This window comes from Melospiza melodia, chromosome 9 (genome assembly GCF_035770615.1).
Source record: "Melospiza melodia melodia isolate bMelMel2 chromosome 9, bMelMel2.pri, whole genome shotgun sequence".
In the NCBI taxonomy this organism is placed as follows: domain Eukaryota; kingdom Metazoa; phylum Chordata; class Aves; order Passeriformes; family Passerellidae; genus Melospiza; species Melospiza melodia.
The window spans coordinates 20,014,669-20,042,532 of NC_086202.1; the positions used below are offsets into that span (position 1 = coordinate 20,014,669).

General features: G+C 40.1%; 1 protein-coding gene across 8 annotated transcripts in view; it reads right to left on the bottom strand.

Moving 5' to 3' along the window:
* Positions 1 to 27,864, bottom strand: part of SORBS1 (sorbin and SH3 domain containing 1) — a 158,191-nt gene that overhangs the window by 84,632 nt on the left and 45,695 nt on the right. For 3 of the 8 annotated variants that reach the window (XM_063163709.1, XM_063163692.1, XM_063163698.1), the window contains exon 1: positions 21,800 to 21,955. The exons of 4 other annotated variants lie outside the window; for them this stretch is intronic. The gene's annotated coding sequence lies outside the window, so the exon portion shown is untranslated. Of the gene's footprint in view, positions 1 to 12,759; positions 12,781 to 21,799; positions 21,956 to 27,864 lie in introns of those variants that run through there. One more of the 8 variants, XM_063163697.1, reaches the window with a different exon arrangement.

Below are 27,864 nucleotides of genomic sequence, written 5' to 3' on the forward strand. Positions count from 1 at the left end.
TGATAAGCCATCTCTAATATCCTTGGGTTTGGGACAGTTTATTAGACTTTACAAATTGCCTATATGCTATGAATATGGACATCTTAGGGACAGATGGACAGAATTCAGCCTGTCCCTATGGACTAGAATGACTCAAAGAATACTGCTTTGGGCTAACAGAAATACTAAAGACAACAGTGATGCTGTTATAAATCTACATGCAAGGCCAAATCCTGCTAAAGCATGTCATTTTCAGTGAAGCCAACAAAAGAGGCACAAATGCATTTCAGGGTAGATCCTGATTTCTCAAGATTGGCTTAGATTTTCTCCAATATACAAATGAACTCCTCTGCCTGGCAGACCTTTCATTTTAGTGAGCTTATGTAAACCAGTGGCTTTCTTCACCCACTGCTCAACAAACATGACCTATATAATATGTGACCTCCAAATGCAAATTCCTTACATGGACTACTTGGGTTCAACTCTTTTGAGAAAAACTGCCGGCACATAACTGATTAGCTCGAGCTGCTTCCTCAGAAGAGGCTGCTAACAAAATTACTCTTTCAGCTTTGTTCAGTCCATGCCCAAAAGACTGCTTTTACCTGTCCAAATAAGTCGGTATAATCCATTTCACCTTGTCTCCACCACAGTGCAGGCAGCATACACCTCCATGGCACAGGCAGCAGGGCCAGCCTGGTGCAAAGCATCCCTGTTTGCTCAGGTGCGGCTCTTTCTGCTTAGGCATACCAGCAGGCAGCATTCCAGCAGCACTTTGTAGAAGTAAAACTGCCCAGAAGCAGCTAATACATACAAACCATTATTACAGGCTTTTCCCAAAAAATACCCATTAAGGCATGCAGGAGGCTGGAGAGAATGGTAAAGTGACAGCTCTCAGTATAACAGAATTTAAGAGCACATCTGCACACAAAGGAAGAAGAGAAGTAAATATCTGCAAAGCAGGCACTCCTGTTTCTTCTGCATCTGCATCTCAAAACTGAGGTCAGGAATAAACAGAAAACAAACATACAAAGGAACAAGGTCATGGTACATCTCAACAATCACAGAGAACCAAGCTTGTAGATCAGCGCTGATCCGCTCTCAGATCCTTAAGATGCAATTTCAGCAACACACATTTGATTAGCCCTACAATTCATTTGATACCTCTTGAAAGGAAAAAAAAAAAGGTGTCACCAACATGTAGATGGTGATCAGAAAGAACAGGACTGCAGTGATGCCAGAGCTCAGGGCACATTCTCACTTTGTCGCCATTTTCCATTAGCTAATACTGTCAGCCCCAGAGAGGTGAGATGAGACTCTGCCCAGGGTAACACCATCCACACACTGAGGTTACTCTCAACTGACCCCAACCTAAGGGAGATTAGAGTCAACCCCTCCCCCTTCCACCTCTTTCACCACCTCTATATTTAACTGCAGATTAACTCATTTCCTCTATCCACATGTAAGATTAAAGTGCACCAAGTGCTGTCAGCTCAAGCAGAGCCTCAGTGCATCCTCATGCAAATCACCACTCAGTGCATGTTTTAAAGTACGTCAAGGAGGAGAATGAGTCACACCTTCATACTCACAAAACCACACACTTGCTTCTCAAGTAGTAAAATTGGCTGGCAGCCCAGGTGCCCAGAATAGTAAGAGATATCTCCAATTCTAATCTTTCCCTGTCTGTTACATAAATCTCAGCGACATAAGAAGTGCCACTATTTACCAATGTGTTTGAATGAAATGTGGGTCAGTGACCAAAGCAAAAGGTCAAACACAGTGACCTGGCCTTCAGGCACTGCATTGATTACACTTCTCTAGGAGGAAACAATAGCCTCTCATTCCAGGAAGAGGAGAAAATATTGCAACAAAATCTCACCAAGATGTCATGCTCATTAGGTTTGCTTCAAAGAGGCTGAGAACTACAAAACTGTCTAGAAAAAAATGAAACACCAGCAGGGAAGAAAGAGAGAAATAGAAAGCACTGAAAGACTTCTCAGCCTGCAATGCCACTCACGAAGGGCTTTGTACAGGACGAAAATGCTTCCCTCAGACTGCAGCTCTCCACCCACTGTGAGGCAGACTCCCAGGAAGGAGAGAGGTGCTCTACACTGTGAGGGGGGCAGCAGCCACAGCCCCAGGGCTGCAGGGATCCCACCCTTGTCTGCTCACAGCACTGCTGTGCTCCCACCCTCGAGGGCCGCAGCCAGCACCTGATACTCCCATGGAAAGCAGGTGCCTTTTTTCATTTGTACCCTCCCTCTGCATCTCAAGTCGCTACACCAGAGGACAGCATTTTATTTCAATCTGACCTCTCTGGAAATCACTTGGAGACCTGCTTTATAGGATCGCTTGAAGCAAACATTAGGAAGTTGTAAATAAAGCTGGGACTTTAAATCCAGCCACATGACCATAGGGAATATAATTTTTCACAGCTAGCAACTATGGTAATGCATTTTACCTCAATGAACACAGAAAGGGTGAAGTATGCAAAATTGAGAACAGGAGTAAGTTTCTTGCCTTAGATTTTATATCAGTAATCATTTAAAGTAAAAGCACTTGTTTTCCTCATCTCCCTAATCTCTCTTGGTCTAACACTTCAAGCAATGAGGTTCCCCTTAAATTCCAGCGGCTAAAAAAAGAGGTCTCCCTATTTTTGCCAAGAATAATAGAAAATCATTGTGGACAGCAGGCAGGGAAACATGCAGAAGAGCTACTGGCATTTGCTTCAGCTGAACAGCTGGAATAAGTTGTCAATTCCCCTTACTGTATCTTCCAACTCCACTGCCTGGCAAAGGGGGCTACTAAAAAAGAAAAAAAAGGAAAGAAAATGCTTATGACAAGCTTATAACACATCTCAAAAGCAATCACTGCATCTCCATTATTCAAAAAACTCTGAAACGACAAACAGATGGAAATGAGAAAAGAAACAGGAGAATGACAAAGAGGATTCAGCCATAGATTGCAGGAGCAATGGGGCATGGCAGGCAGATGTACCATTGCCAGAGCAGAATCTGTCTGATCCAACACAGGGAATGTATTGCCTGTGAATGAAATCAAAACATGCTGTGCAAAGACAGACACAACTGCTAATATTTGGTGCTGCCATGCATGTACCAAAAGAGAGACGAACATATACCAAAATAGAGAGAACAAAGAGTAAAGTGGCTGAAACCTCTCATGAAAAGAAAGATCTACCTTGCAGGGATCAAAAACTACCAAGGTGGTGGTGATTCTCTTTCAGCTCAGGCATTCCCAGAGGGCTATATCGATTGTCATGATTTTCCATTTATTTAAGAATGTATTTTGGGGTGAATGTGTGTTAGCTTTGTTTTCTGGCAGTATGAGGTCACTATATAAAATTTATGGCAAACTTAGGACACATCTAAAAATCAATAGCAGGCTTCCAGTGAGCTGAGAAGCTGAAACATTGAACAGATGGAAAGGAGAAAAAGAACAATGCACTGCATGGGGTCACTATCAGTTCACAGAAAAGATACACAGTCCATGAGCTGTGTAATAGATGTGAAAGGCCTCTCTGCTCTCTCTGTACATTGGCTCCATGCTGCAATGAAACTGCAAGCAGGTCTCATGGAAGCAAGTCACATTTCTGGCTTCTATCCCTGTCTGCCAATGTGCTTACACACCACCATTCCCTGTGTTTGCACACATGCTTATTTTATTTTTCTGCTGAGAATTTTAAAATGTAGTTCTTTTTGTTGCCCTTGTAATTCAGAAATTGGACCCTGAAAACATGGTCTATTCTTGGCAAAACAAAGGGCAAAAGACTCTTGATCAGGTCTACAGGAAAAGAAGAATACTTCCTGTTCTAAAAAAAAAAATTAATGCTTCATGTTTCTTTTAGCCTCATGTTGTTTTGATGTCTTTATAAATAACAGAAGAAATGAAAATTGACTGTAACCACTATGAGACAAATTCTCATCAGATTCCCTTCCAATTCTGTATTTTTTTACCTGAACAGTGCAAGTGGCCAAGCAGCTGGCAAAGTTACATCAGGTATAATTGTGGCAGTGCTAACAGTCAGGCTTCCTTAAAATGGGTGAAAACAACTAACAGAGAAGCATCTTCTGCTCAGACAGCCTTTCTGAAAGTCTAACCCTCAATCAGTCATCAGCTCTCAGAGGGTCAGTGTTTGGCCCAGAGCACGGCAAGTCACAGCTACCCTACCACACACTGCAGGGCACTGCTACAGGATGCTCAAGGGAGAACACAGGAGACAATCCCAAGGCTGCTATTTCTGCTGGATAATGCACAACCCTGCCTAGGGTGGCAGGATCTTACAAACATGATTTAAGACAATTCCTCCTTGTCTTAAGCACAGGAAGGGAATAATGGAAGGAGCAGCCTGAACCAGGTACGTGGAAGCTGTGGAAGTCCAGGGACCACACCATTACCTGGGCTGGGATTCATAATGAACCAGGCAAAAGCCACAGTAAGAATCAGGCAGACTCTTGAAGCAGCAGCCCAGAAAACCTGACTTGTTAACCAATGTATAATTAAATAATACCAAGGAACCTTGTAAGATTAGACAACTGAATTAAATCAGTGCTTAAGAGAAAAGCTGACAAATGAACATTGAGGTTTCAAAGAAGGATTAAAGGAATATTTCGCTGAAAAAGATGGAAGCATAGAAGAAAAGCTGATTAATTTCAGGCTGCAAGTCAAATAATGAATGGATAATTGTGAAGCAAAGCTGGGAAGCACTGATTTATCCTGCTCTATGCTAGAAGAAGGCACTAGGTGTAATAGGTATTATTTTATAAAAATAAATTTTTAAAGTTGGCATGAAAATCAGCCTGAAGAATTTATTACCATAGGGCAAGAAGGGAACACTGTAGGGAAATATCTTTACTGGCTTTCAAAAATTATTAGACAATTATATTAACATAAATAATAGCTACAGCTGGCAGAGCTACATGAAGAGTTACAAGAATAATCAGCCCAAAGGCATCCCTCTCCTCCATTTGCAGCCCTGTACTTGTGCCTTCAGGTAAGGTCTGCTCTTTCTGAGTCACTGCTGGAATTAAACAGGCTGTAAAATTCCTATTTGGCCCTTACATGATTTTGTGTGTGATGGATGCTCCAACCATGGGTTTGGATTCTCAGTAGTTCTGGGATGTGCCCAGGCCAGTGAGCAAGGCTGAAGCTTTGTCTGGTAGGACTGGTAATTCTACTCCTTTAGTGAGCTGGAAAGCTCATGAGAACAGCAGCAAGTTGCTTACTTTAGCTCAAGCATCGTTCCACTAAAGTCTGCTTAGCTGTGACTCAGTCTGCTCTTGTGAATGAAGATGAGCACCAAAAAAATCCATCTTTGGTCTTCAGACTCAGACCTCCCTGAAGTCCAGGAGATTTGACCGATTCTTTTCTCATATAATGGCCTTAAAAGCCACCCTGTCTTCAACAAAGCCCCCATGCTAAAAAAACAGCCCAGATTTTTAAAATCCACTCTTCCAAAAACTTAAATAATTCCAATATGTCACTGCAAAAATACTGAATTCTTCACACATAGCTCTAGTTGAGTAACAACATTCAGTCTTTAACCAAAAATCTCCTGGGGAATTCTGGAAGCTTGAACCTATTCAGAATTGACCTCAACAGAGTTGCTCTAAACCATATACAATCCCCCAGCTAGTTAAGGATGGACACAGCACAAAGTGCCACCTCCTGGTCTGATAACACTGTTGGGCACTGCACATCTAGTGTGGTGTTGTCAGCTCCTACAATGTGTCATGTTTTCATACAGCCTCATCTGATGGAAATGAAAGATTGCATGAGCCTCTCAGCTTCCCTGCAAGATAAATAAAAAAACAACCCCCAAAATAAAAAAAAATCATGGTGAAGGAAAAAAGCTTGGAGAACCAGGAAAGATCAGAACAAGAAGGCAAAGAAAAGTAATTCTAATATATATTCTTGGATAACAAGCAGAGATAGCTTAATTTGGGATGAGGGGAGCCCACATTCTCACTGAAGAACATCTGAAGTGCCAATACTGCAAACATAGAACATAGAACTTCACAGGGTCTCCCAGGCATTCACTCTTAGGAAATACAGATCCTACTTTGACACTGGCCTACAATACCAAGGACAAAGGAGGGGAAAGTCAAAAAGAAGCTGAAATGCTAAAAAGCTAAATACTGGGTGAGGTTTCTCAGGAGTCACTGCCATCCTTTGACCATCACATGAGTGCTCTGGGTGCTGTGACAAGGTGATGTACTCAGTTGAGGATCCCCCAGCAGAGTTCAGTTACTTCTGCCTGTGCACACTGAGAGCCAGAGCAGTGAACACATCAGACTTCTGCTGCATACTGCCTGGAAAAAGCCCAACCTGAACAAAATCAGAGGTTTTCTTCAGTCTCTTAGCCCTCAGTCTCTGCTGTCCAGTGTAATTGCAACAGCTCAAGAGGAGGAAGAGCTGAATCCTTACAGGGGAAACTTGCTTTCCCATCTGTCTTTCATGAACATACTTGATCAGAAATTCTGTCCTCCCCTGATGCAGGAGGATGTGCCTTGGTCAGCCAGAGAAACATGAGAATGGGATGTTGAGCTCAGCAAAAAGAGGCATAAGTGTCAAAGCAGTGGTTCTCCTTGGTCCAGCTCCTTTCACAGTTCGCTCTGCAGCAGGCATGAAACAGAATTTGATCCTGCCTTGCAGGAGGGTTTCCTTCTCTGGCAAGTCAGGGGATACTAGCCCATAGCAGGTCAAATGTGGAAAGAATGCACAAGGTGCAGCCATGCCAACTCTTGTGCCTTGACTGCAATTCCCACAATAGCTGGGTTTTTCTGCAAAATCTGCATCTCATGCAGTAACCAGGAATCTTAGGTTTCAACTAAACAAAAAAGCAAGGTTCTGGGAATGCCTACTCTGCACAAGGTGGGGTTACACAAAGACTTGTGAGCAAGCTCTGTGCTAGCTGTTAACTGGCTATGGCAGCATCATGCTGCTGGGCACAAGGAAGGCTGCTGCCAGTCCCAGTTGAGATCAGCTATGTGTTTCATGTGGGTATTTCCAGTGCAAATCTAAACCTGGCCTAAGCATTTTTCACCTCTTACATTCATACAGGCTGACTTCCCCTTAAAAATACTTTTTATTGCCTCTGAAGGCCCAGGTTGGGCATCATCCTTCAGAGCCAATAACTACCTTCATTTTCTGCAAAAGTGAGCACTGTGCTTCCACTACAGAAGAGCTGCAATGGCTCCATCCACTTGCAGAGTAGGTATAACCATCTTCCATAAAGGGCTGATAATTTATTTTTCTTTTTAATTAGTGGACCATATAAATATTTAAGGACCTCAGGCTTCTTTGTGACTACAGAAAATAAGTCCGAAAAACATTATCAAAAAACTCAGAAGAAATAAATAAAATCGCACTGATAGATCCCAGTACTATTTAAAAATCCACATACCTAGTAACAGATTACAACCTTGCTATTGCATTGAAAGTCCTTCTTTTCATTTGGATTCTATCAAAATGCAGAGAAACATACACTTCATAGCTAAACATCTCACAAAATGTGAGATATAATGGTAACACAGTTAAGAATGGAGCACATCTCCTCAGGTTGTACAGAACATCCCTTAAAATTTCTCTGTCCACACGAACATCAATACCTCCTTGTCCTGCACTGGCATGTTGGCCCCTTTACATTTTAGATGGTCAAAGGGTACAACAACATCATGACCTACTTTTTAGGTACCTTTGTACCTACTCCAAGAGTTACTTGCCAAAACAGACGCTATCCTTGAATCTGAATAAGTGGCCTTTTCTTGTCTTTCCCGTGAGAGAATATTAAAGTTCATATCTGTGAACAAGCCAAGATTTGATTACTCTCCTCTTGTTTACAGCTTTGCATAAAATGCAAGGTCATCAAGTCAAGTTGTTTTTCAAATTCTGTAATCATACTAAACTTTCAGAGTTAATTCTATAAACTAGATTCTCTGGGCTTTCAGAGGTTCCCTAATATGGTCATTAAATATCTAAGAGATGAGGACACCTCACAAAACCCCAAATGAACTATAAACTCTTTAGATTTCTCATGGAAAAAAAAAAGTTAGAGACAAAAGATATGGCAGATTACAAAGTGGCACCAAGACACAACTAAGGCACATGCCTGATGAGAGCAGCAAAGATGTTCAGGATAGCACAGACAGAGCTGTCAAATATGTTTGCAGAATTTTGAAATGAAAAAGAGATACTATTTGGAAGACTAAGATAAGATTATCCAATACCCTGGTGCTTTTACAAATGGTCCTGAGGTGACATTACTCCATTTTTCCCACATGTAAAAATCAGAAAAGTATTAAACCTGAGAGAAGTACATCAGTAACTCTTTTGGCATTAGACATCCAGATCAAACTCAACTTCTTTCTTATTTAGTGCTGTATAAGACTCCAGCTACTCATACTGGTGTCTCTGCAAATATTTATACATTTAATACAAGTCAAAACATCAGCCTCAGACAGTGTTGCCATTTATAAGATCACATCTTGATTAGATGAATTTTCTATTAACTCTGATGGATTTTACACAGAGCCTCTTGTCCTTCAGACCCAGGAATTGAAATTTAACCTGGACTTCATGGAACTTCACTGGATAGACGAAATCAGTGCTGTGGAGAATCAAGTGTGCTTTCACCCATCTCTCATCTATCACACCTGCTCTTTTTTAACACTGGCTGAGAATTTAGCAGACCCTGCCCATGTAAGCAGCTCACCTGCCCTAGCGAAGGGGCTGCTTAGCAGAGCTTGGCCATGCATTCCAAAGCAGAGAATGCTTTGGCTCAAGCAGACAATTTCCTCTGGATGTTAAGGGCTGAAAAGACCTTTGGAACCTGACTTCATAGTAAAAGAGACCCATATTTCAGAAGACCAGTAACTCATCTGCTTTGTATTTGGCTAAAATAGATGAATTTTTTTTTTCTATCCACCCATTCAGATAAGACAGGGCTTGGCTTGATTAGAGCACAGCTCAGCTAGCTATTGTGATGCTGGGCCAAAACATTTTCAACAAGTTGTTCAAACATTATTAGTTTTGTCCTGAAAGCAGCAAGGTACTCACTTGTCTTGGGGGTTACACACTGAACAGATGTTCAAACACTAACAAAGACATGCAGCATCCAATTCCTAAGCCAGGATCTTGGGAACTTCCATTGCACTGTACTGCTGTTCTCAGCAAGCATAAGCCAGCACTTTCACCACATTTCCTTGGAACTGGAGTAAACAGAACTGCTCCCATCATGACAAGAGTGGAATGAATCAGAAAGATTCCTATTTCCAAAGATCAGTATCAAGAGGCACAAAGTATTACAGGCTCAGCTGTTTGTTTCTTGACAGCTAAAATCTGTGAGGCCTGTACACAGTGAAAGTGACTGTGATGAACTGTTATGCTGTCATTTGTAATGTGTGCTCATGGCAAGATACTTTTGAAACAAGTTCAAACTTTACAAGAACTATTTCATTCTAAATTCTTCATTGCCCACATATGTTACAGAATTCCAGCTGTATTACATGCCAAAAGAAGCTGAATAATTTTTCACAATAATTCAAAACTTGATCTTAATTTCCCACCTTTTATTGAACCAGCTACTTCTTGTGTATTTTGAAGTGGGGGTCAAACAGAATAGTCTTAGGAGTCTCTCTAACATTTAGAAGTTGCTTAGACCATCCATGTCATGGAGGCAACTGCATGAACAGTCTCTGTTGAGCCTTAGCTTCACCCCAAAGTCACCTCCACACTGGAGGGATTTCTTAACCAGGCCCACAGATTTCCATAGCCCCATGAGCCAGCAATTACCACACCTCTTTGTCTTGTTGATGATGTAGTGACAATAAACCTTTTGTTTGCAAGAGATGAACATGGCCATGCTCTATGGCAAAGCATCAATTGATTTCAAGGCATTTTTACGTAAGTGAATTCTTGAGCCCCATTTCAAAAGCAATAAAGCAGCATCTCTTTGTTTAACAGGGATAAGATCAAGGTCCTTGGAAAAGGAAGGAGCTGATGAAATGAAAGTTGATCTGCTGAGGAACTGGTATGAAATATGATCCATTACTAACTTTACCAAGGTTGTGTCAGTGCAGTTATAGCCATGCTCTGGGATCCTGCTGTTTCTTTTTAGAGATTGTGGAAGGGGGAGTGATCTGTGTCCAGAAGCTGCAGTTTTTCCATAACTTACATTCACAGCATGCACACATTTCTGTCACAGGGTACCAATTAAATGCTCTTCTCATGGACGTGACACTGTACTAATTAATCCTCTCTTGCTTCACTCTCAGGAAACCACATAGCAAGAAGGAAAGAGGAATGCTGCATGTACTTTGTGAAGAGGAGAGTGACTTAACAGATTTTAAGGCAGTGTAGATTACATATCTCAGAGTGAGTTATCTCAGTTGTACAGAAGGAGATCTTCCATGAAAGACTGACTGATTCACTGAGGTCTCTGGTACATGCATTTCCTGGAAGGATACAAAATTCTACAATGCAAACAATTTCTTCTCTAGTAACTTCTGTGAACCAAATTTGGATGTATTCTGGCCTGTTTTACTCTCACCATCGACATAACTCACAGGAAAGCATTTAGGAAGCCTAACCCTAGACAAGCAAAGGACAAATTCTAACTTAGAGCTTTCAGAAGTCCAAAGTCCATACACAGATGATTCAACAGATTTGATACTGGTAACTAAAATAGTATCTGCTGTTAATTAGCAGTTGGAAGTTCCAACAGCACCCTGTGCTCCACAAAACACTGCAGGAGCTCTACTGAAACAGAATCCCAAGCTCACTTTCATCTTCTACCAAATCTTATCATCCCACTGTGTCACACAGAGAACTGTCCTACAGGCTCGACCCAGAGGTAGCTCTGTCACAGCCACAGGCTGGCAATGGGCACCTCCTTGGGAGTTCACAGCTTTTCCACTCTCCATTTGCCATTCAGAACTCAGTGCTTTCCTAGCCCCAGGGTTCCTCCTTTGCTCAGACTGAGTAGGATGTATTTCACGTCTTCGCTGAAGTAAATCACACAAATGCTTTGCATATTTGGCAAGCAATATCCTTCCCCGTTTTCTATAGCTAGATGCCAAGTCATGCTGTTTTACTAACTCAGCTGCTGAAAATTAGAACAGCACTTTCCATAAAGCCCACACTGCTCCAAGGCTTTAGTTTGAGGGGCTGGACATTGTCTCTTTTATTCTGAGAGGGTGACTTAAAGTTAATTGCCTCACCGTGAGGCCCTTTCGGTGGCATCAGCAGCCCTGAAGCAGTATTTTGTCACACACTCCACTCCAAGTGTAAACCATTGCTCACTCTTGGCTCCTGCACACAGAAAAATAGCCTTCCTGCAGCAAGTTGCCTTCCACCAGCATTCTTTGGGCTGCAGAAGGCAAAAGTCAGTACAATGCTGTGGTTTACCAATGACCATGCATTATTACATCTTGTAACACACATGGCAATTGCCCAAACTTGCAGAGAGGCAGTGCTTGATTAGGAATTGCTCCTGACAGGTGAAAACAGTGTTGGCAATTAGTGGGGACTGCCATGCAAATTGCCAGCGGCAGGCAGCCTATTACCAGATATAGACCTGTGAGGAGAAGCACTGTGAAAACAGACTGAGTGCACTGTCACCTCCAGGGCTGGCTGCCAGTTCCAAATGTCAGGACTGCGCTACCGTAGGTCTCAGAATCCTGTCCACTGTAGGAGCCACTTGACATCTTAATAGGCTTGCCAAAACAAAAAGCATTAGCTATTCAAACCCCTGTTTCTCTCTTGCACCAACAAGTCTCTTGTTTTTTAAACACTGCTAACAGCACTTACTGACAATGCAGAAGGGTGCTCAGCACTCAGGAAAGCAGCCTTGCTTCTGTCAATGCCGGCATGATAAGTAAGGTGGAGAGGAAACAGAATGAAAATATTTAAGCCTTATTTAGTCTCGGCAAAACCTCTGGTAGTTCAGCCTGATCTACTGCCAACCCTCTACATCTGGACTTAGTTTCTGATGAAAACATCTACAGAAACAAATAAAGTGATATATTCCAGTCCTAACTAATGAGCAAAGCTCAGAAATAGTCTGTCATGACAAATGGAAACTATTCTGTTACAAATAGCAAGAACTTCCACAGAGATGGGGTAAGAAAACTGCTGTAAGTGCTGAAGTCCTAGAACTCTCTTCCTAAAGATAATTACAAGGGGAAGGGCAATGCTTCGTTTCAGTCAGAGCAAAAGGATACATTTCTCTAACACATGTCATCTCAACAACTTCATAGTAACTCTCAGCTAAAAAGTCCCTCTTGCTGGGACTAAGTAACAGTCCTCCTCACTCTGTCAATGGAGAAATTCAAAGCACCAGCAGGATGCTTTGTCTCAAGTCCCAAAGGAAACTACAAGTAGCCCAATGAACTGTATCTACAGTGCACTCAATTGTCAGTAGACTACTGGAATGACAAAGAGCATCCTTAATAATACAGCAAACCCTCTCCAGGTTCCGCTTCTCCAAATAAGCAAAGTGATTTGGGGTTTCATGTCTACAATAAAGATAATAGGAATTAATTAATATGCTTATACAGCAAAGTGTTGACTCCCTTCAACAGAGACACTCCACAAGTGTGCCTACAGGAGTATGCAAACAACATAATGAAGAAATTAGATTACTCTGAAAAGTATCACTCTCTACACAATAACTGCTCTGTGACAACAGGATCTTGAAGCCAGTCCAGGAGCAAGCAGAAGTCACCTCTACATCACAGCTTTATTGGACTGTGTGAAACAAGTTACCTGCTCAGCGTCTTGTGAAGAGGAACTCATCATACACGCATGGAAGCACCTTCCATCCAAACAGTCCCTACCAGGAAACAGCTCAGGTCACATCAGTGAAGTAATTCAGCAGATGACAGAGTGAAATCCACCATTGCTAACAGACAAGGACACAGTATCTTACTACAACTCCTTCCTCCTCCTCCCTCAATAAGTTACTAAGAACACAAGTCCTCTTGATGGAATGATAAATTTGGTCTCCTGACATTCTCTGTATCAAGGAAAACACAGTATGACTTGGATACCAGCAGGTACAGGTTTCAAAAAGCTGAAAAACAAGAACTTGTCCCTGCTGCTATTTAGCTTTGTGTCCATGACCTCTTTCACTGAACAGAATTAAGTAGTACTATAATTTTAAGGATGTAAACAGCTACAGTTTTGGGGTTCTGAAGAAGGACATGCCTTATGCAAATGCCATTGGATCTTACTAAATAGATTTAACTTCACCTCAGCTTGTTCTGGATACTTATATATTTTGAAAATTCATAATGATAAGATTTCAACAATTATGTGATATGTTCAGAGCAGAACTCCTAATTAACAACTGTACACACGCTTAAAGGCTAAATCCCACTCAGGTCTAAGTAACCACTGAAGATATGCACTCAAAGCATTTGTAACACAAAAAATCTGATATTTTTAAATTCTCAGAAACTTTAGATCTTGCAGAAATCTGTAGTTTTCATTATCTCTTCATGACCCAGTACTTTCTATTTCCCAATGTGACCAGCTATTCATTGCTTTCCCACAGTAAGAATCCTCAAAAAACCCATGTTGCCAAAGTGCGGCTTGCAAATTAGCACATACACATACAGAACATTCATAAATCCTCATTCAAGATGCTATTGATTCTAAAGATGGACATTTCACATGAACAAACATGAGAGACAAATAGTAATGGTAGGATCCACTTCACCTAACTGGAATTAGTAAAATGTCAGGCAGGTAGACAGTTGCCTCTGTAGTCAATAGTGAGTGACAAGGGCTTTGAAGGGACAAGTAATCCTGTCCTACAATGAACACATAAGCTGGAACAAATCACCACATGGCAGTGCTTGTATTTCTCTACTCATTATGGAAAGAGCCTAGAAACCTAGGGTTTTTTAACAGAGATGTGAATTTCCTCTAGGAATCACTGCAATAAAATCTGTCACAGCCTCAGGTGGCAGTAACGAAGATCATAAGATGTGGATCACAGCACACAGGCAGTATCACACATTTGCAGGGCTGCTCTCATTCCCTGCAACATGGAGACACTTAATCCTTTACAGAAGGAAAGGGAACAACTGGCACTGAACAGCCCCAAGATTTCTTCTCCCATCAGAACAGTATATGCAGAGCTGGGGAGCATCAACTTGTAACAGACTTAAATGTGTGGGTTTTAAAGTTGTGGTTTGTGTTGGCAGTGAGATCGTTTGAAGCCAACCATATTTGGGGGAAATATCACAGCTATAGTGGTCGATTCCAGACTGGAAATATGGTTGTACTTAAAATATGGACCAATATGGGCCATGCTGGAATATTCAGGATCCTGCAGCATTAGGATTACTAACCAAATGGCAAGCAGCACAGTTCCTTGGTGAAAGTGGAAGGTCTGGAATGGTAAAACAGCAGTTTCATAACAGGGTCAACCTTTTACCTTCACAAAGTTCCTATGGGGACTGCGTGGCTGTGCATTCAAACTAATTAAAATCCTGGCACCCCTCTCTGCTCTGACAGAGATGAGGTCAGGGCCCACCTCATAAAAGCTGTGTTAGGGTCTATATTCCTCAGAGGAAAAAAATCTACACCCTGGTTTCAGCCACAGTCCTAAGGATGGTCATTAACTACTGGTGGTCTCTGGATACATCATCTTCAGAGTACTGGGAGATCTGGACAGCTGTACAAATGGTAAGAGCATAGCCAATAAAGTGTAATGCATTTAAACATATGCTGCCCTGAACATCAGAGAAGGTAAGTAGCCCTCTCAGCTAGTAACACAGTTACCAGGAAAGTGCAGATTTACTCATTTCCAACCTGCTTTACTGCTCCTGTGCTAACAAACCCAAGGCAGTCTTCACAAACTAAAATCAGGCTGCATTCCAAGAACAGTCAATATCAGCTGTATTTAATAGGCTGTTCTGGTGGATCCTGTTTTATCCAAATTCTCATGTTGACAGATAAAAAAATACAACATCAAAAGAAAGAAATATAGATTATGTCCATGAAAGTTGTACATTATTGATCATGTAAATCCAGAGAACGTTACAGAATGGAAGTAGAATGAGGTGTTTCCTGAAGTAACATTTTAAACCATGACCTTTTTTGCACCATACTCATCTATTTAAAGAGATGGCAAAAGCCCTGTGTCACAAGGCAACCCCATGCTTGCACAGAATAACCATGCTGCATTTTTTATTTACTATCTGATTTTGCAATTTTGTACACAAACGGCCTTTTCCAAGCAAGTCCACTGACTGCAAGGCAGTTGCTCATGTAGGCAGAGATTTCTCTTTCAGGCAAGGGTTTTTAGGCATCTGTTAGTACATGTTGTATGTTCCAATTAAATTGAATCCTTGCTATTGTAGTCTCTGAACTTATATAACAACTATTTCAGCTCATATAACAATAACACTTAAAATATATTTTTATTTTTATGCCTGCTAACAGTTGTAGTATAAATTGAGTGATGTGATCCTAAGCTACAGAGTGATATTAATTTGAGCTCTAGAATATCAAAAAGAGAAGAAAAGGCAGTTCATCTGGGTAACAAAATGCTTCATTATCAGTCTGCAAAATACACATGACATTTAGAAGACAGTGATCCTCATATCCTTTTGAACTTTTACAAGGATCTGTTACAAAATACCACTAACAACTGATAGATTCTTGTAGCATTGGGACAGAAACAAATTGGCTCCCACCAAGAGTCTTGTGACCTGCAGCATGGTTAACATGGAGCCAACACCTTCCTGCAATGATACAGTCCTGCACAGCAGAAGTCCTCAGCACATGTGAAGCTCTTAAATTCATGAACAACACATCATCTTACTAAACTGAATGGCCTGAATTTAGCATAGTTCTCATTGAGATAAAATACAATACAAAATTTTTACTGATGAGGTTAGCTCAAGTTAATGATACAAGTGGACACTTAGGCAGCCCTGGACATCTTCAAACAGCTGGACAAACACTTCATTAGCTTTGTTGCATTTGTAGGTAAATGAAGTAGGTACATGATACTAGGCTTATTTTTATGTCAGAAAAACACAGAGGCTGAAATTATTTAAAAGCGAATCTGTTTGTTTAATCTTTCTTCTACTGAAGTCAATGGAAAAATTGTCAGTCACAGATTTGCATTTCCATGGGATCCTTTTATATTCCTGTGGTAGGGCAAAAAGCCTAGTTTTAAGTATCTTGACCCTGCCAGGCAGTGGCAATAAATGGAAATAAGAATTAGGCCTCCATCAGCTTGAATAGGAATAGATTTACAGAACTGCTGTGTGCTTTTGAAAATTCCACCCAAAACAAGCAGATTATTTGACCAATAAGACCAACAGGCTTGTGACAGACAGTAGAACAACTCAGTTCATCTGACATTAGTGAGCACTAGACCTAATCAAATCCTTCAATACATTTCTAGCTCGGAAGAGAGCTCAGTTACACAGAAGTCTTTAAATTATTTTAAACACATTTTTAAAATAGAAATGGTATACAACATTTGTTCCAATGCTAATGACCTATTACCAAGCTGCTCAAAAGTAAGTGGTGTCCATGACAAGCTACTTTAAGGGGAGAACAAGATAGATATGCAAAGGTTTCCCACCATTAAAAGACCAATAATATTAACCAAGTTATTTCAATAATTTGTGTAAAAGATGGACAAAGGCAGAAAGGCTGAAGGAATCTTGTAGAAATAGGATTCCAGAAAGGATCCTGGCTGAGAAGGTGGGCCTGAATGGAGGGAGCATTGAGGCTATCTGGATATCAACCCACTGCATGCACTCTATATGGATACTTAATTTCTCTAGCTTCCAGCATGATTATGACTGAGAAATGCCCGGCATGAATATATATGTATGACTTGGGGTTGAAACTCTGTCTCAACAAAGCCACCCAAGTTTGTTTAGAATTCTATCAGCTCAGTAGGTTGTTCCCTCCACCCTCCCCCTTCCCCCCCTCCCCTGCCATCAGTGGTTACACTTTAACCATGTATGGAAGAGTTTTCAGAGGTTTCAGCTATTAAAACCTACAGAGAATAGAACAACTTGGCAAATACGAAATAAAAGCATTTTAAATGGCTCTGAGACAGCATGCTTCCCCTTGCTACTGAAAATGTGGTAGATGTGCTCCCATTTCTGTGTAGGAGGTCATAATCTGAGGTTTTGGACAAGTCTATAAACTTAACTACACACAATGTGCCCCCAAAGCTGTTTGAATATAGACTAGCACATCAAAACCTGCAGGAAATCTTTTGGTATTATTTAAAACAGCAAAACAAACAGCTACACAAACACAAAAAACCTATACCCCAACATTTAAAGTAGTAGTGCTGTGTGTTATCTGCAGACAAGCTTCTGCCAAGCTTGTACATGCCAAAAACTATGATTATTCTTGGACAATTTCTTATTTACAACGCTTTAGTGTGCACGGAACAGCGAAGTTCTGCCATTTTTAAGAGTCATAGGTCACAAGAAAACCACTAACACATCTCCTCTCACAGCACATGGCTTATGGGGAGAACATTACAGCTATCTTCCTCTTCCCTACAGGAAACAGACATTAAAGAAAGAAACAAAAATCCAACACAACATTAAGAAATTATGCAGGACACAGGAGACATTGTATAGAAGCTTACACAATGATAAGACATTACCTAGAAGCGTGCATGGACAACATTTTGCCCCTGGTAATACTGTAAGGTGCAAAGAGAACTAATGAATAAGTTTCCCCTCTTCCTCCATATTTTAGAAGACTACCAGACCTGCCTTTAGAAAAAACAGATTTTCTGATGATGCTCCCTTTCAAACCTTTTAGGATGTTCTGATTCAGAGAGTTGCTAAGTAATCACAATTCACTGGAATATCTCCTCCCTGAAGATAATTCAGGGGGACTCACACAGAGCTCATTAAGGAATTCAGGAAATCTAAACTTTATTCCCAACCTTCTGCAATCACTGCACTAGAAAGCAGCATCTCATTTGCTCAATTAGAAAAAAGAACTAAAACTGCTGGTCTCCTTGTCAAATGCTTAAGATCTTAATCAATACCCTATAAAAGCTCTGGACTTATATCATTGTATTGAGTACTCAGTCTCTCCATCTGAAACAAATCAGATTTTGACATTTATTTTTCATACTCTCCAGGAATATTCCAGACAACATTTATATCAATTCCACCACAGTATCATGATTCAAGAGCAGAGACTTACTGCTGTGTCAACCCAGAATGATCAGTTTCAAATACTGTTAGTCCAAGTCTCAGTTCTATTGCTGTAAATCCAAGTCATGGACCTCATCATGAAATCTGATCAATGCCACTACCTGCAGCCACACAGATCCCAAACAGAAAGTGTGCCTTTGTCTGTCCAGTCACAAAATAATTTAGGAAGTGTAACACAGAAAAATATAGGTCCTAAGTGATTCCCACTGCCATTTTACTTCTGGCAGCATCATTAATGATTCCTTTACTTCTAAGAACCCCCCTGCTCTCCTACCCAAGCAATCGTGACTTTGTGACATGAATAATTTTGAAGAATAAGAATACTGTATATATTGAAAGAAAAATGCACCTATACCTTTTTATTACTTCATGAATGATAGCCTTTCTATACATTCTATTCTTCAACAAATTCATTAATTTAATGAAACGTTTAAAGTATCACTTCTACATCACATAGAAAATCATAGTCCAGTAATACCGTCTATAAATCTTTTTCTATTTTGTCACATAGAACATATTAGGGCACTGAGTGAGGATGAAAACTCTCAAGAAGTGTCTGAGAGCAAGCTGCAAAACAGATTAGCAAAGATTTGAGTGCCAAAAGCTTCTCATAACCTGGCAAAATTATGAGATATAGAAAAAAAAAACCCCAGATTTCAGACTCTATTCTCTGTAAAAATTAAGTGGGTCCTAGAAGTCTTGGTTGCTCCAAATATATAACTGTGGGAATTCAAAAACTAATCAAGTCAAGGCAGGGATTTCTTATAAAACATGACAGCCTGAGTTTTGTGCTCTTAGTCCTGGGGAGCCTACCACATACAGAGCCAACAAATTTTAATGAAATCTAAAAATAATTTTAAAAGTTATATTAAGACATAATCATGTGCTAAACATTACTGCAGTGTGCATAGTACGGGACATCAATATTTAAATCTGTGCTTCCCTCCCTTTAGATATTACCAGAAATTACAATCAAAAATAAGAGACAAATTTCCCATTTCTCTGTATTGATTGAAGAGAAGAAAAAAAGACATGCCCTGTGTGACAGATATGACTCTTCACTATTAAAACTTTCAGCAGCTCTTTAATTCAGTATATGCTTTTATATGGCTAAATAAAGATAAAGCAGTTACCTGAAAGGTTTTCATAGTACAATATTTTTTATCACAGCATTACCTAAAGGTCCAGTCAAATCCTATCCCTAACCTGCTAGGTGTTATAAAACTAGACACCTTAGCAGACTATACAGACAAATGAAGTATCATTACTGCCTATCATTCATAGGTAGGGAAATTTAATGAACACAGATGAAATAAAATGCTACAGATCACACAGAGTTAGTTATTAAACTTGCTCCTCTTAGTGAGCCTCAGTTCACTGCCAAAGCTCATTTTCAGTGGCCACAGGGGAGGCTGGACAAGGCTGCTGTGCCCAGTTTTGTCTCCATGCAGTTATTTCTCTCACTTGTTGGCCACAGACCATAGGTGTGCAAGACAGTAAACCATCATATGATGGCCATATAGAGAGGGTATGTTACATAAGGGGAGACTATTCAGTCACCTCAAAGGAGTCCCAATGGAAATCTCTCCTGCAGAGCAGGCAGTAAGCTCTCTACAAGATGCTTTAAAAGCTATTAGCCACACTCTGGGTTCTGGCTCTTCCTCTAAATGATTGCCTCTGTTGAACTGTGTGCCTTAGGAAGTTGCAGAATAACAAACTTTGTCACTTAAATGTCAAGAAAATATTCTGAAAAAACTTTAAAGAAAACTGAGTCAACTGCTCAGCCTCCTGAGCTCAGACCATTAGCAGCCATCTCAAGTCACTGATGGGAGAACTGGGAAAGCACTTAGGGGTGCTGCAGAATGGGATTCCACCTGGGAGCAGCAGCAGGGAGCCATTTATGTACAACAGTATATAATGTAGCTCCAGCCTTTCAGAGTGGCCATAAATTAGTAAGCAAGAGGATAAATACCTAAAGGAAGCATTAAAGTTTAAGTCAATCATGAGAGAGAGACAGGGTTACTATCTTCAGCTATCACCCAAATCTACCTAAACCAAGGTGGTTTTAAATGATCCTGGATCTACTATAACCTCCCTCTGCTTAATTTAATATTGGTTTTCCCAACTAGAACAGAGGGGCTGTTTGTACCCTGGAGCTATGCCAAAATGAAATTCATTTCTTTTGCTAATTTCTTAAACCAGAGCATGTGGAAGAACTCCAGTATCCAAAAGCAGTTGCTGGGCTCTCTCCGCAACATAGGCTACTTGTGGCCAGGCTGCCTTGCCAACCTCAGGTGAGGACAGATGCAGGTGATTACTGGAGTAGAATAAAATTGGAAAATGAGAATGAAGAACCTGCCCTGATATCAACCACAATGCTTGTCTCAAAGTCCAAGCATCTGGATGATCACACACACTTGAACTTTTGAAATGAAAGTACTCCCATATTTATGCCAGAATAACTAAGAAAGACTTACCCTAGGTCTCATTCAAAATGTTTGAAATGTGCTACTAATTACTGAGTCAAATCATCAAGTTTGAGTCTGGCCCTAAATTGTTCCAGCTGCAACTGAAAAATCTAGAATCAAACCCAAACTTAAGTTTCAAAGGCTTAAGGTCACCCTTGACTTTCTGTTAAATTAAGACAATAATTTAAGCCACAAATTAATTAAATTATTAACAGGCTTAAAAATGAGCCCATCTTACTTCCAGTTTAAGTTAAAAAAAATCTCAACTTGAATTTGCAGTTTATGCATAGCGTCTCTTACTTTTTTTTCAGGATATTCATTTGGGGAAATTTAACAGGCAAGAGATGCCTATCTGAGAATGGGATTGATCAGGAATGCAGTTACAACAGAAAGAATTTCAGCAGACCATAAAAGAGAAAGAGAAAAAAAAAAAAAAAGAAAAGCCTACTACAAGAACAGTTGAGCAAAACGCAAGTGAGTGACTTTGGGCTGTTTCCCAGTACTCCAGGGGGAATTCTGCTATTTGCTGAGTTCAGTGAACATAATCTAGCACAGAAGGAAAAAAAAAAAAAAAGTGCCGCTGCTTTCACCATTTTCTCAGTTCAGCTTCGTATGAGAAATCATATAAAAGACAGAAAAATTATTGTATTATTATGACAGCACACAGAGGCTTGCAAAGCAGATGTTCTCAGCACACATAAGAGGGACTGATTGGACTCTGAATAAAACTACACAACCAGAATGAAAAAAATTAAATCATTCAGCTGGCAGAGAGGAATCAAGAAGTAGGGGACTCAAAAAGTACTTTGGAAAGAACATCTCTAGTGATAAGTCAGTCTCATTTTGTTAAACAGCAAAAGGGAAGCAATACTTTCCACTACACTTCATAGACAGCACTATTTGAGTAATTTTCCTCCAAGAATCTCAGTATGCAAGTTTAAAGAAATTAAAAATTGTTCAGAACATACACAAACAGTTAACAGGAAATATAAAATTAAGTAATTGAAACAAAATCTACCCCCAAGACCAGCAGATACTCCACAAGTTATTTATAGCAGAAAATTTATATGAGATTGGAAAGCTCCTAAACCTTCTGCAGTTTTAAATACTTACTTCTTGCTGCCAAAATCACATCAGTGGAATATCCAGGAAATTTTTTTAAATATTGCATTAAGGAGCTTGACTAGCTGAGAACATGATGTAGCCCTTCCTTTGGACTGTGCAGCCATAGGCATTTACTCATTCAACAGAAGCACAGAGCATGATCCTGTAGTGCAGCCTTTTACATAGGGATACCAAAAAGGGGGGAGGGAGGGGAAAGCCCTTCCCCAAAGACTTAGTTCAGCCCACTCATTAAAATACAGAGTGGAAACAGCAGCTGTATAAAGGAAGAGGATGTCTAAGCAATTTTTTGTTAACTTTCATAGGTGTAAACTCATTTCATTCTGGAGTCTCAGTAAGAAAAATAATTTTTCTTTTGAACATCACTCTTCATCTGGCATTGCTCTCTAAGAAAGTGACTCTAGCTCCACTTAATAATAAAAATAACAGTGTATAGTGAGCTCTTAGTTTTCAAAATCATTACATCTCACTAGGGGAAAACAGATCCCTAACAGATCTCCCTCTCCACCATGCAAGCTCTAGCACAAGTACACGTGTGCTTTACAACACTTGAGTCTTCACACAATGTAATATCAATCTCAAATTACTTCCCACAAGAAGTCCCAGGCAAACAACAAATACAAGCTCACTGATAGCAACATTTAGAATTGATATTGTGTCTCCTACAGATTAGCACCTCAAAGTTAAAATCAGATAAAGAACAGAGGAAGGAGGTAAGAACAATGAAAGCTCCTCAAGTGCTTGACCAGGAGACACTGGATAAACAAGGATTCTTCAGTCTGAGAAAGAGTTGGCAGAGGGGAGATGAGAGAGTGTTCTATTCAATCGTGAAATGCACCAAAAATGCTAATCTGGGAATGGCAGCCCAATCCTTCTGCTAACAAGAACCAAGGGACACTAAACCTAATATTTAGGCAGAAATTTTAATACAAACAAAAGGAAGTTATTTTTCACATCATTCATGGAATGATTGCAGAGCTTTGTTGCTCTTGATCTTGTAGAAGTCCACTCTGTGAGCAAACTCAAAAAATGACATAAAAAAAAAATGAAAGAACAGTTCTAATCCTAGAATTTTTGGCTTGGAAAGCTATCAACCATGAGTTACTAGAAGGTGTGGATATCTCAGGTATGGCAACAATTTGAATTTTCCCTCTGCATGAATCCTTCCCCTAAACCAGTGACACTGACCACTGCCAGAGCAGCAGTCTGTGTTAGAAGGATCTTTGAACCACAGCTGTGCCCATTCTCATACTTCTCTTTATCTGGTTTTCACAACACTCTGTAATGAGAAATTGTCTGTATTATTAGGTGGGGAATTAACTATCTACATCAAGGCCCTGAACAACTTTTTGGAAATTTTGACTGGTTACCACAATTCAGAGGTATGTACTATCCATAAAAGTCATCCTGAAGGGACTTTCTACTTCTGAAGGGCAGCACCCTTTCAAACTTCTGGACTGGAGACTGTTCCCTGTTCACTCCAGTACACTATCTACTTCCATGGCCCAAGTTATTTACTTGTAGGAGCTTTTCCACAGCAGCTATTACTCCTATTTTCTGCTCTCTCTTTGCCTACAAAAACTAAAGCATGCTGATAGTGAAATCTTACTGCAGCAAACCTATTTGCTGCAAATAATACATATGTGCTTTTTATATATTATCAAATAGCATTTGTTGGTGTAAGGCAAGCTGATTGTTCTTAGAGCAGCAACTAGCAAACAGATTGTGCAATCAAAGTTGTTGTTTTGTTGTTTGTTATTTTTTAAAATAAGAGATATATTTTAAAAATAATCTCAGAGTGGCCATTATGCAGTAAAAGGGTAACTGTCCCCTGGCCTTGCTGGTACAACAGCCTGTCTGAATCAATACTGAGAACCTTATTTTATGCAAAATAAGTAAATTGACTTGAGATTTTTTTTCATATCAGGTCTGAGAAAATCAGACAAAAACCCTGTTTCACTTCTCTGCTCCTAATTTTAAACAGAGGCTTCAGAGCTTTTTGTCTGTCTCAGTGTGTTTAATGTTTCCTGGAGGCCGGCAAAGGCATGCAAAATATTTTAGTTCAGGGCCTCTATATGGTTGTAATAGGAAATAGATGTCTCCCTTAAAGAGAGGGGTTATCTGAACGACAGCAGAGTCTTAAGGTGTTTATTTCAAAGGGAAGGAAAGGACAGATAAATATTTACTGCTTTCTGTCCACATTGTAAAATACAGACGCTGCCCATTTTCAGTTACTTCTTGTTTAGTAATCCAGGTTATTGTATATCCTGCTCTCTTGGTCAGGATTTGTCTTGATGTTCAAAAAAGTTCTGATACCATCATTGACAGATACATCCTTTATGCTGCAGAAGAGTTTCACAACGAGAAAGCTGCTCTCTAAAATGTGGGCTGGTCAAGATCTTTATGTTTGTACAAGATGTGTGGTCACCAGAAATGAATCACAGACTTTTTGCTCTACCTGGGAAAATGCACATTTCCTGTGTCAGGCTCACTGAAATAGCCTTTTGGAAGAATGCTGAAATAGCCTTTTAGAAAAAATCTGAGCGTTCCAGGGCTAACAGGCTGGAAAATGGTGGAGACACAAATGTAAAGAAGGGTTCACTTCTTACTCCTAGCATCCCCTCTCTCACTTGATCCAACCTGAAGGGTAAGTGCCATCCCCTCCCCAGCAGGGTAGAGCATGATAGAACAAGAACAGATGTTCTCTTTCCTCCTACACAGATCTTAATCAATAATCTTCAGGTCCTGATCTTTGATCCATTTGTGACAGGAAGCTTTGAGTCTGAGTCTCCTATTCCTGTCAGATCCACCCTTTCTCCTTTTCACTCTCTCATGTACCTACTGCTAGAGAAAACAGAATTAAAAGTAACTTTGGGACGATTACAATTTCCTAGATGCAGTCCTATCTTCCCCATCTCACAACTCAACTAAAACACATGAGCTCTCTCTTCCTCACCCCTTCTTTCCCTCTTTTAATTAAAAGTTGCATGGTAAATCAAGAGGAATCCAGAGGAGCTTAGAGCAAATCTTCCTTTAGCTGTAACTACACTCTTATATAAGAAGATATTAAGGAAGTGACTGATGGAGTTAAGTGCAGTAGGTACAACTCAGTAGAATTTGGTTATCAAAACAACAGCCAAGGGGCAATCATACCTTCTGTTCAGTAGATGAATGAGATCGATACCAATGGGACATATTCTAGGATGCTTCTGTATGCACAGGCATTTCTCTTCACAAAGCAACTTTATTAAAATCCCCTAAAATAAGCAGACTTCTGATAATTCAATAGCTGGATAGGAAGTCCCTAAGGTGTTAAAGAGGAAAACGGTCATTCAATAAATACCATTTTCTTCTGAACAAAGTACTTTAGCACAAAGACTTCAAACACAAGTGTTTTTACAGATCTGGGAAGTTGCTGTCATGTTTGAAGGTGCAAATGGATAACCTTCAGCAGGCCCAGTTGATGAGAGTCACACCTGTATTATGAGCTGAAACAGCATAATAAATTTTTGCAGCAACTGTAATCCAACAACATTTTCTGCGCAGCTCCTCAGTTTTCACGTTGCCTCATTTTAAAAATACATAATTTTTTAAAGTAATAAATCAAATTTGGGATACCAGTGAATTTCTCCCAAATCTATTTTCTCTTTACCCTCTTTTCCATTGTGTGGAGCAAGGAAATGAAAAGGAAAGGAGAAGAAAGCTATTCAGATCAAGGAAGAGGAAACAGAAGAAAGGAGAACAATTTTTTCAAGGAAAGGAAGGGATTTCAAAGCTGAGAAGTGAACACTTTCTGTCTCATTCTGGAAACCAAATGCAATTATTCCTGACATTAAAACAGATCTTCTTTTGCCACATTTTGTTATACAATTCACATCACCTTTTGGAAACCTACATAATTATTCAAATTCAATATTGAGAGGGAGAGGGGAGTTGCACTATAAATGGACTAGATGGCCAAATGCACAAAAACAACAACCTTGGACTTTTGGTTCTGGAATGGTATGCACTGTATTACTAGTGATGCTATTATCTCTGGAAAATTCACAGTGATTTTATTAATATCTGTAATTATTAACTTAAGACACATAAGGTTATTAACTTTGGCTTTAGACCAATGTTTCTATGACATAATCAAGGTGTCAATAGGATCTTTCCCAAATTCTGCCACATAGTACTTTTTCAATCCATTTCTACAGTTTGTCTTGAAAAACAGCTTTGTGTTTCCACAGAAAAAAAATATCACCAAAAACTGTTGGTGAACAACATCTATCCTGACTGGTCTCTCATCACAAATCCCTAAAAAGTGGTAAAGGGCTACTGCCCTTTAACTATCATCTGCAGGCTAATCAATGGGCCTGAGAAATCAGACACAACCCTAGATTCTAAATGCAATACTTTTGGATAAGCTCTCAATTCTCATTTTCAGGCTAACAGGTACTAACATGTTCCTCAGCAGTGTTACCATTCAAAGAAACAAGCATTTCTTCAACAGAGAGCAGCAAGTTGTCTATGCCCTGCACTTTACATGACCATGGAAGATAAAGTTCATTTTGACTGAGGTCACCACAAACTGCAAGGCTTAATCTGAAGTTCCATGGGATATTTTAATACTTCCCCTGAGCAAAGAAGGTTCACATTTCTCAGAATCCATTTAAAAAAATGCACACTCTTTATGGAACCAAACTGAGATTGACCTAACTTGGACAACTGGCTGGCTGCAGCAATGTGATCAAGCATCTTAGAAGCTGAGCAGAACCTCAACAGTCCCAATCTGTTCAGTGGATTGTGAAGCCTCTCCCTTCCTGCTCCCTTCCCCACCCACCCTGAAAGCACTCTGCTTTGGGAGTGGCTGTTCTCACCAGGGAAGCGAAACTTTCTTTTAATGTGGTTCATGGAAAGTTTAGCTGGTTTTCTTTCCCCAACCCACCTAGGCTGGAAAAAGACATTAGTCCCAACCAAAATCCAGTATAATAACTGGCCATCTGTGGACAGTTCTTTTCAACTTGCAAGGAAGCAATCCCACAATTGCAATTTCTTGTGTCTCATTATGATAATGATGGTGTAGCACAACCACGGAAAGAGCTGAACTGGAATTGATTATTGCACAAGCACTTTCAGATGCCTTCATCCAAAAAAAGGAAGACAGGGATTAGACCAATTCTGGGGTCCTCTAAGTATAGGAAGAACTACCAATAAATTCAAGGGTTATAGAGGCAATGAACTGCCAAGGATGAATTTTGTCTTTAATGATACACCATGGCATATCGAAACTGAGCTGTGCAATATAAACAGTACAACCACGAGGCATAATGAATGGATTTATTTCTGATCCAAAGTCTGCTATCAGTAACATGTATCATGTTACTGCTTTCAATGAGCTTTGGGTCAGTCTCCCATGAGCACCATGTAAAGGATATGAAGTCAGACAATGAGAGAAACAAGGACAGCATAATTTCAGCAATGTATGTGGGGGTAAAATTTACTTTCCAGAAAAATAGGACCTGGGAGACGCTGCATATTATCAGATCACTGATTTACATAAAACAAAAGCTTTTATCATTACCAGAAGCCTCAGGGTCACATAAAAAAACCAATCAGCAATTCCAGGAAAGCTGCAGCTGGGTATTCCTCCTGTTTGACAAAGGCACATAGCAGCTTCCCCATGTCTGTGAGGCTCCATTTTTTCTTTGCTGGGCAAGTTTTCAGCTGGATTCATTCTTAGTTCACCTGATCATGTCACATCAACACTAGAGCCAGCACAAAGTAAAGGTGAAGTTGGGATAGGGCCATATTCTTTCAGTAGCAGCCAGGACTTGGACTAGTTTACACCAGTCCTGGAACCACAGATCCAAAGAAGAAGCTAAAAGATCTTTTACAGTTCAGTGCAGCAAAGTAAAAGTCAAGAGAACAATTCAGGTTTAAAAAACCAGGTATTTGGGAATAAGTAAGCTTGTACTTCCAAAGCAATGCACTTGACCCTTCTAAAGAGCAAGAAACAAAGGTCTGAACTGACACCCAAGGAAGAGAGGAAGGTCTCAAAGCCCTAATATTGC